Genomic DNA, 7,426 nt, shown 5'->3' on the forward strand with positions numbered 1-7,426 from the left:
CTTGGAGAAACACAAAGTCCCAGCAAAGTACATTACCCTCATCGAAGACATGTACGATAATGTTGTGACAAGTGTTCAAACAAGTGATGTCGACACTGATGACTTCCCGATTAAGAAAGGACTGCATCAGGGGTCAGATTTGAGCCCTTATCTTTTTGCAATGGTGATGGATGAGGTCACAAGGGATATACAAGGAGATATCCCATGGTGTATGCTCTTTGCGGATGATGTGGTGCTAGTTGACGATAGTCGGGCAGGGGTAAATAGGAAGTTAGATTTATGGAGACAAACCTTGGAATCGAAAGGGTTTAGGCTTAGTAGGACCAAAACCGAGTACATGATGTGCGGTTTCAGTATACTAGGTGTGAGGAGGAGGAGGTTAGCCTTGATGGTCAGGTGGTACCTCAGAAGGACACCTTTCGATATTTGGGGTCAATGCTGCAGGAGGATGGGGGTATTGATGAAGATGTGAACCATCGGATCAAAGCCGGATGGATGAAGTGGCGCCAAGCTTCTGGCATTCTCTGTGATAAGAGAGTGCCACAAAAGCTAAAAGGCAAGTTCTACAGGACGGCGGTTCGACCCGCAATGTTGTATGGCGCTGAGTGTTGGCCGACTAAAAGGGGACATGTTCAATAGTTAGGTGTGGCGGAGGTGCGTATGTTGAGATGGATGTGTGTCCATACAAGGAAGGATCGAGTCCGGAATGATGATATAGGAGATAGAGTTGGGGTAGCACCAATTGAATAGAAGCTTGTCCAACATCGTCTGAGATGGTTTGGGCATATCCAGCGCAGGCCTCCAGAAGCTCCAGTGCATAGCGGACGGCTAAAGCGTGCGGAGAATGTCAAGAGAGGGCGGGCTAGACCGCATTTGACATGGGAGGAGTCCGTTAAAAGAGACCTGATGGATTGGAGTATCACCAAAGAGCTAGCTATGGACACGGGTGCATGGAAGCTTGCTATCCATGTGCCAGAGCCATGAGTTGGTTGCGAGATCTTATGGGTTTCACCTCTAGCCTACCCCAACTTTCTTGGGACTAAAGGCTTTGTTGTTGTTGTTGTTGTTGTTGTTGTATGCAAAGTAATGCCACCATGTTAAATTATGCATTTTTCTACACCATTTACATATAAAATTTATTTAATTCGGTGTTATTGTTAATTAGTTATGAAATAAGCCATTTTAACATGTTATTTAAGCAAATTAATGCAAACAAAAAGTTAAACATTTTAAACATGGATGAAACTTGCAAATTAATAATCTACATGAAATTCTAAGCATTTTACATATATGACATATTTAATTTGGATGCATGGATAATTAATTACTAGCACAAATGCCCGTGCGTTGCAACGGGAGAAAATAAATACCACACATATCTAACTCAATAAGCCATGACATATTCGGCAACATTTGGTAACGGTGTCATACCATCCAAATCTTCCCCATTTGTCCGGACGTACCGTCTGGTCATTGTCCAGAGAAAAGAGAGACGAAAAAAATAAACCGGACCCTCACTTTGTCCTCATATGACCGGATAGTCGCAAATGGGCACATCCACATCAAATATAGAGAGAATATGGGAATGTCCGTGTATGTCCGAGAAGCCATTCACGTAGGATATAATCCACACCGGATCATCTTTTCTTTTTCTTTACCTTCTCTCCATCTCGCCAATCACATGTACTCCCTCCGTATTTCACACACCACACAAAAAGTTATAGCATACTTATAGCTTTTAAGCTACCCCGCATCATTGCTCGTTGAGCTCTTGCCGACCAACCGTGCAGATTGTTTTTACTCTCTCGTAGTCTAGGTTTTTAGGTTGTTCATCATCTTGGCTTCGGCGACGATCATGATGGTGTGGAATAAAGATTTTTCGGATCCTTTCCTGACGAGGTCATCGGTCCTATGGATGGGGATGGATTTGGAAATCGGTATGTTCAAGCAAGGATGACGTGGCGGCAGCAACATCCTCATGGTGGATGTGGTTTTAATGGGATCTATATAATTTCCATTGCATGTTATGATATCCCCGTGGAAAGGCCTATAAGAAATATTTCTTTCCAATAAATATTGCATTCACTCTTAATTATTATATTTGATAATGTAAAAACAACATCAAGTAATAAAATAATCGGTGTTCATCCGAATTTTTTTAATCAGCGCATATAGCCAACAAAACTTGGTGCAATTTCTTTTCATAGTGTTTGTCTGGACCGGTTGATTTTTGTTTGACATCAACCGCACCACATGACCCGTCCCGCTGGATCATGACGGCGCTCTCGACTCGCACACGCGTCAACTGGCTGCTGCCACGTGCTTCATGGGACCCACCCACCGCCCCCGGCGCATCCCATCCCTTTTCCCCATTCGCATCCAGCACCCACCAGCGAGAGGTAGTAGCAACAGCAAGCCCTGCTTCTTCTTATCCTCATCGCAGCTGTTTCTCCTCCTCTGCTCTCCATCCACCTCACGTCACCACCCAGCTCTCCTCTTCCTATCTACTCCAGCAAACCCACAAACGGCTGGCTGGCCTTGGCGTTGCCGATGACTGCACTCCCCTGGAGTGCGCTCGGCCGTGAGACCAGAGGACGCGTGCGCGCGGCCGTCAGACCAGAGGAGGCCATGGGAGCTCCCCTGTGCCGTGGTCCCGATCTTGCCGCGAACTCACCGCCCCTTGCTCCGGATTCGGGCGATCCCGCGCCGCTCATCCTCGCGTTGACCGTGAGAGGAGGAGGCCAGCGTCTCGTCCAGCAGCGGCCCACCAGAGTCGCCCCGGCCTACTACGCCACAGCCAGCCTAGCACGCGAGGCTCTTGCCGGCTAGATCGAGGGGATCCTTCCTTCTTTGTCAGCCCAACTAACTGAAATCGGCCTGCATCTGCACCCCTCTTTCTGATCCCGTGCTTCCAACGATACTCATCTCGTTCTATGCTTGTAGGCCGATGTGAAGCCAGCCGCTGACACGCCGTTGCAGATCACTAGATCTGGAGTGCCCCCGCTGCATCCTGTCCACGTCACACCTGCGGTCAACGACCGCCGTCGGAACCCTCCTCCCTCCCTCCCTCCTCGAGGACTCCGGTTCTCTTCGTTGCCTTCCCATCATGATGGGTTATTTCTTCTCTTTTTTTTGCCTTTGATTCTCATGTCTGGTGAGAATCTGCCCGCGGATCCCTCTTTGTTTGCATGTGTGATGGCTGGGCTGAAACTCTGTTGAGGTGACCGCGGGTTGAATACCAAAAAATATAGGGTCTTTTTTGTAAAACCGAAGCATTTTCTCAGATAACCACTTAAAAGGGGAGTGCGGGTTAATTTCTTATAAACCGAGGGACTTCTATGCAAAATTGCTAGCGACGACGGACGACCAGAAACCCAATTCTCTTTATTATATAAAAAATAATAATATATAATATAATATATAATATAATATATATATATATATATATATATAATATATAATATATAATATATATTATATATATATATATATATATATATACACACTAGGTAAAGATGCCCGTGCGTTGCAACGGGAAAACACAATGTCCAAGGTGTGAAAATAAATCTACCGTTCTTAAGAAGTTGCTCCCCACTACTACGGAAGTACCCTCGGGAATTCTTGAACCGAATCTTCACAAGCCCATGTTTCAACATGGCATTGTCTTGAGATTTCGGTCTAGTGTTCATCTGAAGTGAGATTATATGTGGGGATTTGGGCTGGGTTTCAGGGATGCCGGATAGCCCGGACGTCTGCGACCCGTTTGGGAAGCTCGACTGGGACACCGGGCGTCCACCCGGCCAGTTTGGGTAGCCCAGCTGTAGATATTCTATTGTGATCGAGACATAAGAACCATTCATGAACTCTCAAGCCGAATCTTCATAGACCTATCTTTCAATGTGGCGTTGTCTGCACCATCAGATTTCCTCGTTTGTTGGAATAAAAAATAACTATAGTGAAAACTGCATAATTTGTACAGAAATACTATTTCAATCTATTTGAAAACTAAAATACTGTGGTACATGAAAAAACAATCAAGTGCGAGCACAAAATATCGTACACCCAGAAAGGGAACCTAATACTAATGATGTTTCCAGTATATGATCAGAACATCTCATCGATTACATAGCGTGTTCTCTCTCTGGATGCAGGTGAGATTTCATATTGGAATTGATGTATACAAAGATGTGCTATACATTTTGGTTGCACTGAAAGAGGGATCACATTTCTGCTATATACGTTGCCATTTTCGAGTTGTGAAATCATGCACATACTTCTTCAAAATAAAAATAGTACTCAAGATCTAAATTCAATTTCAAAAAAAAAATCACATGTTGAAGTACATCTTTGCACCCAAACCGTACACGTCCAGTTGTGGAATTTGGAAGGCTACGAAAAAACAAACACAAACCAACACCCTATTTACTGAATCAATCAACGCAAGCTGGCCATGCTACATATAGGGGGAATAAGATCAGTTACATGGGGATCGCCCTGGTGACACACAAATACATAACCATGGTCAGGAGGCCCATGACGTGGTAGCCCTTGCCGTGGAGGAACATGTACACCACTGCGCCCAAGAGTCACTCCATCACATCAAGTGCCACACACCCACCATAAAAAAGGTAAGTACCATACATTCAATATCTTTACCCTGAAACCAAAATTTCATCATGTGAAATACATTGTCACTGTATACTTTGTAAACGCGGATTGGCCATTGTCATATGGTTCACCAAAAGTAAATTTGAAGGATTTTAACTAATCCGTTAGAATTGAACTTTTCTTTTATCAAAAGCCAGAGAATTCTAACATTACAAAGATGCTTGGGGAATTCACTAAGTTCGGAGATCTAACATAAATGTCTTAAGCAATTCAAAGGGGACCAAGTTGGATATTACCATTATAGTATACTATTGTGGATAATAGCAAGCATGCATTCACCACAGTGGATATTTTTTTAGTTTAGCTTATAGGTAAGATGTATGATGGAAAGAGGACAAATGTTGCGAGGCCTTGGGAGGTAAAGCAGTTTCATGTATGTGATGACACTTCTGGCATGATCCTTTTTTTTCATGCTCCTGGGTCAGAAAAAAAAAATGAAAACTATGCAGCAAAGATAGACTTACTATGCAACACGGAAGCAATCAACATTGTATCTCAAAGATTGTTCTTTTAAAACAATCTCAAAGGACAATAAGGTAGTCCCTCCGTCCCACAATATAAGATGTTTTTGCAAGCTATGTTAGCTTGCAAAAATGTCTTATATTATGAGACAAAGGGAGTATTAAATTGGTGAAGATTTTATGAAGAGAAACTCAACATAAAATGTTATTACTCCAGTTAAATTTCGGGGAAATCTGACGAAATAAGTTGTTACATGTACACCTCAAACCAAGTGCTTAAAAAGAAGTAACGAATGCTTGCTATATAATTGGAAGTATACACAACTACATATAGTTCTTAATCCATACTATATTGTCTTCTACAGGTGGGTGAGCATGATGCTCCAGGCCCGTACCAAACCACAAAAAAAAATCATGTTTGAGTAAAACAACTACTGGCTAATCTGTATTCATAGGTATAGTCCTTGTTCTGGAATGTAGAAAAGAGCCACTGTTTATTAACTTTATTTCCTAAAAAGATAATATACTATTAAATATATTCTCTTTGAGCATGCATGAGAAACAACACCCTGATCAATGATTCAGAAACATATTTCTTTGGGCATCTCAATTCATAATAACACAAACCTGAAAAATAATAAATTCTGTAACATTCAGTGCGCTACTATGCCAGAATGGTTAAAGAACGTGCATACGGGAAAAGTAGAATATATATAGCTCTCTCTAAACCTGGCAGAACAATAATTTCGAAGGCTTGAAGGTAAAACTGAGCTTGAATTAATATATAAATTATTAAAAATCAAGAAGATGAGAGGGGAAGAGAGAAAATAATAGAACGGTGCTATGTGAATGACAAAACTGCATTTGATATATGGCCGACACACTGTGGCCAACATCAGATGTAGTTGGCCAGCACTTCTACCCCCCTCAATTTGAGTGTCCCAGCAAACGTCGTCTGCACGGCAGTTTTGAAATAATATATTATGATTTTGAAAGGTAAAAAATGCACATGTTGCAAAAGTACCCTCTTTTATTGGAACTTCAAAATATGATTTCAAAAGAAAAGGGTGCTTCTCGTTATACAGAAGTACAACTATTCTCTTTGTCTCTCAAAAGTTGTGTCAACTATTTTGGTTACCTCTGAGTATTTGAAGTTTGTGCTGACTATACATTTAATCTACTGAGATGGCAAAATAATTTATTTCATGGAAGCTAACTGCATTGTAATATAAGTCAAGAAAACATGCAAATACATTGGCTATCTTCGCCTGCCTGTATGCTGGCCACGATTTGTCAGTCCGTTGCTTCATGATTTTAGCTGCCAACAACTCTTGCGTGCGTACACTAATTGTGTGCCTTTTGATCAGCTAGCTTGGTATAAAAGTAACCAAGCCGGCCTAAATATGGTTCGCTGCATAATGTGCAACAGTGCCTCAAAAAGGGAAAGAAAATTATGTGCGCCTTCGCACCGCAAAGAGACCTTGTTGGAAACTGAGTTGTTTAAGAAAAGTGTGGAGAAGAAGCCAGAAAAGAATTTATGTCCATGATTAAAGGAGATACTTAGTCCAGGAAATGTACTACCGTTGTTCTTTGACGCTTTGTTCATGCCTTGGGCTGGGACACGTGTGGACTTTGTGCCTGCTCAGAAACCATTGCACGTTTTGTGGATATGTCATGAATGGATAACATAATTTTAAGAGCTCCAATTTCTAGAAATACCAGATTGTACTCTTTTAGGTAATGCCTGAAACTGAAATTCTTACTGTTTCCTAAGCATCCCAGCTGTGGACTATGTTAGGTTAAGAGTAGAGTAGAGTCCGATGTTGTTTACTTAATACAAGCATCCCAATTGGCAAAGACAATCCTAAGCAGAATAGAAGTAGTCTCTAGATGAAGAAGAAAACAGCACATGTAATACAACATATAAGGCATCCCCAATGTAATGATTAAATAGGTGCAATACTGATGAAGTAGGAAAACAGGGTGATACCGTCATATTCTTAGTCTTTGATTTCAATACAAATAGGCCTGGGCAATGGCATATAAGGTTTGAAGACATGAAGGACTACTGATGCTGGTTCGCCACCGATTCGTGTTCCAAAACTTGACAACAAATTAGACAAAACAAAACATATGAATTATGCCGACAAGGCAGCCATGTAAATTCGTGATATATGACAGATTCTTAGCTTGTTGTCATACTTTGTTAAGCAATCGAGTACATTTTGTCCCTACAAATCCTAGCTTTCCAGGAGCACAGATTTGCAGAACTTTTACTCAAAGTACCTTGCGTTATT

At 41.8% G+C, this 7,426-nt stretch overlaps 1 long non-coding RNA gene across 1 annotated transcript; it reads left to right on the forward strand.

Annotated features, from left to right (window-relative positions):
• Nucleotides 1-2,177: 2,177 nt before the first annotated feature.
• On the forward strand, nucleotides 2,178-3,267 carry LOC119326150. The gene is made up of 2 exons (XR_005157822.1): nucleotides 2,178-2,852; nucleotides 2,944-3,267. It is a non-coding gene; the product is annotated as an uncharacterized LOC119326150 (long non-coding RNA).
• The last annotated feature ends 4,159 nt before the right edge of the window (nucleotides 3,268-7,426 follow it).

This window comes from Triticum dicoccoides, chromosome 6B (genome assembly GCF_002162155.2).
Source record: "Triticum dicoccoides isolate Atlit2015 ecotype Zavitan chromosome 6B, WEW_v2.0, whole genome shotgun sequence".
NCBI lineage: Eukaryota > Viridiplantae > Streptophyta > Magnoliopsida > Poales > Poaceae > Triticum > Triticum dicoccoides.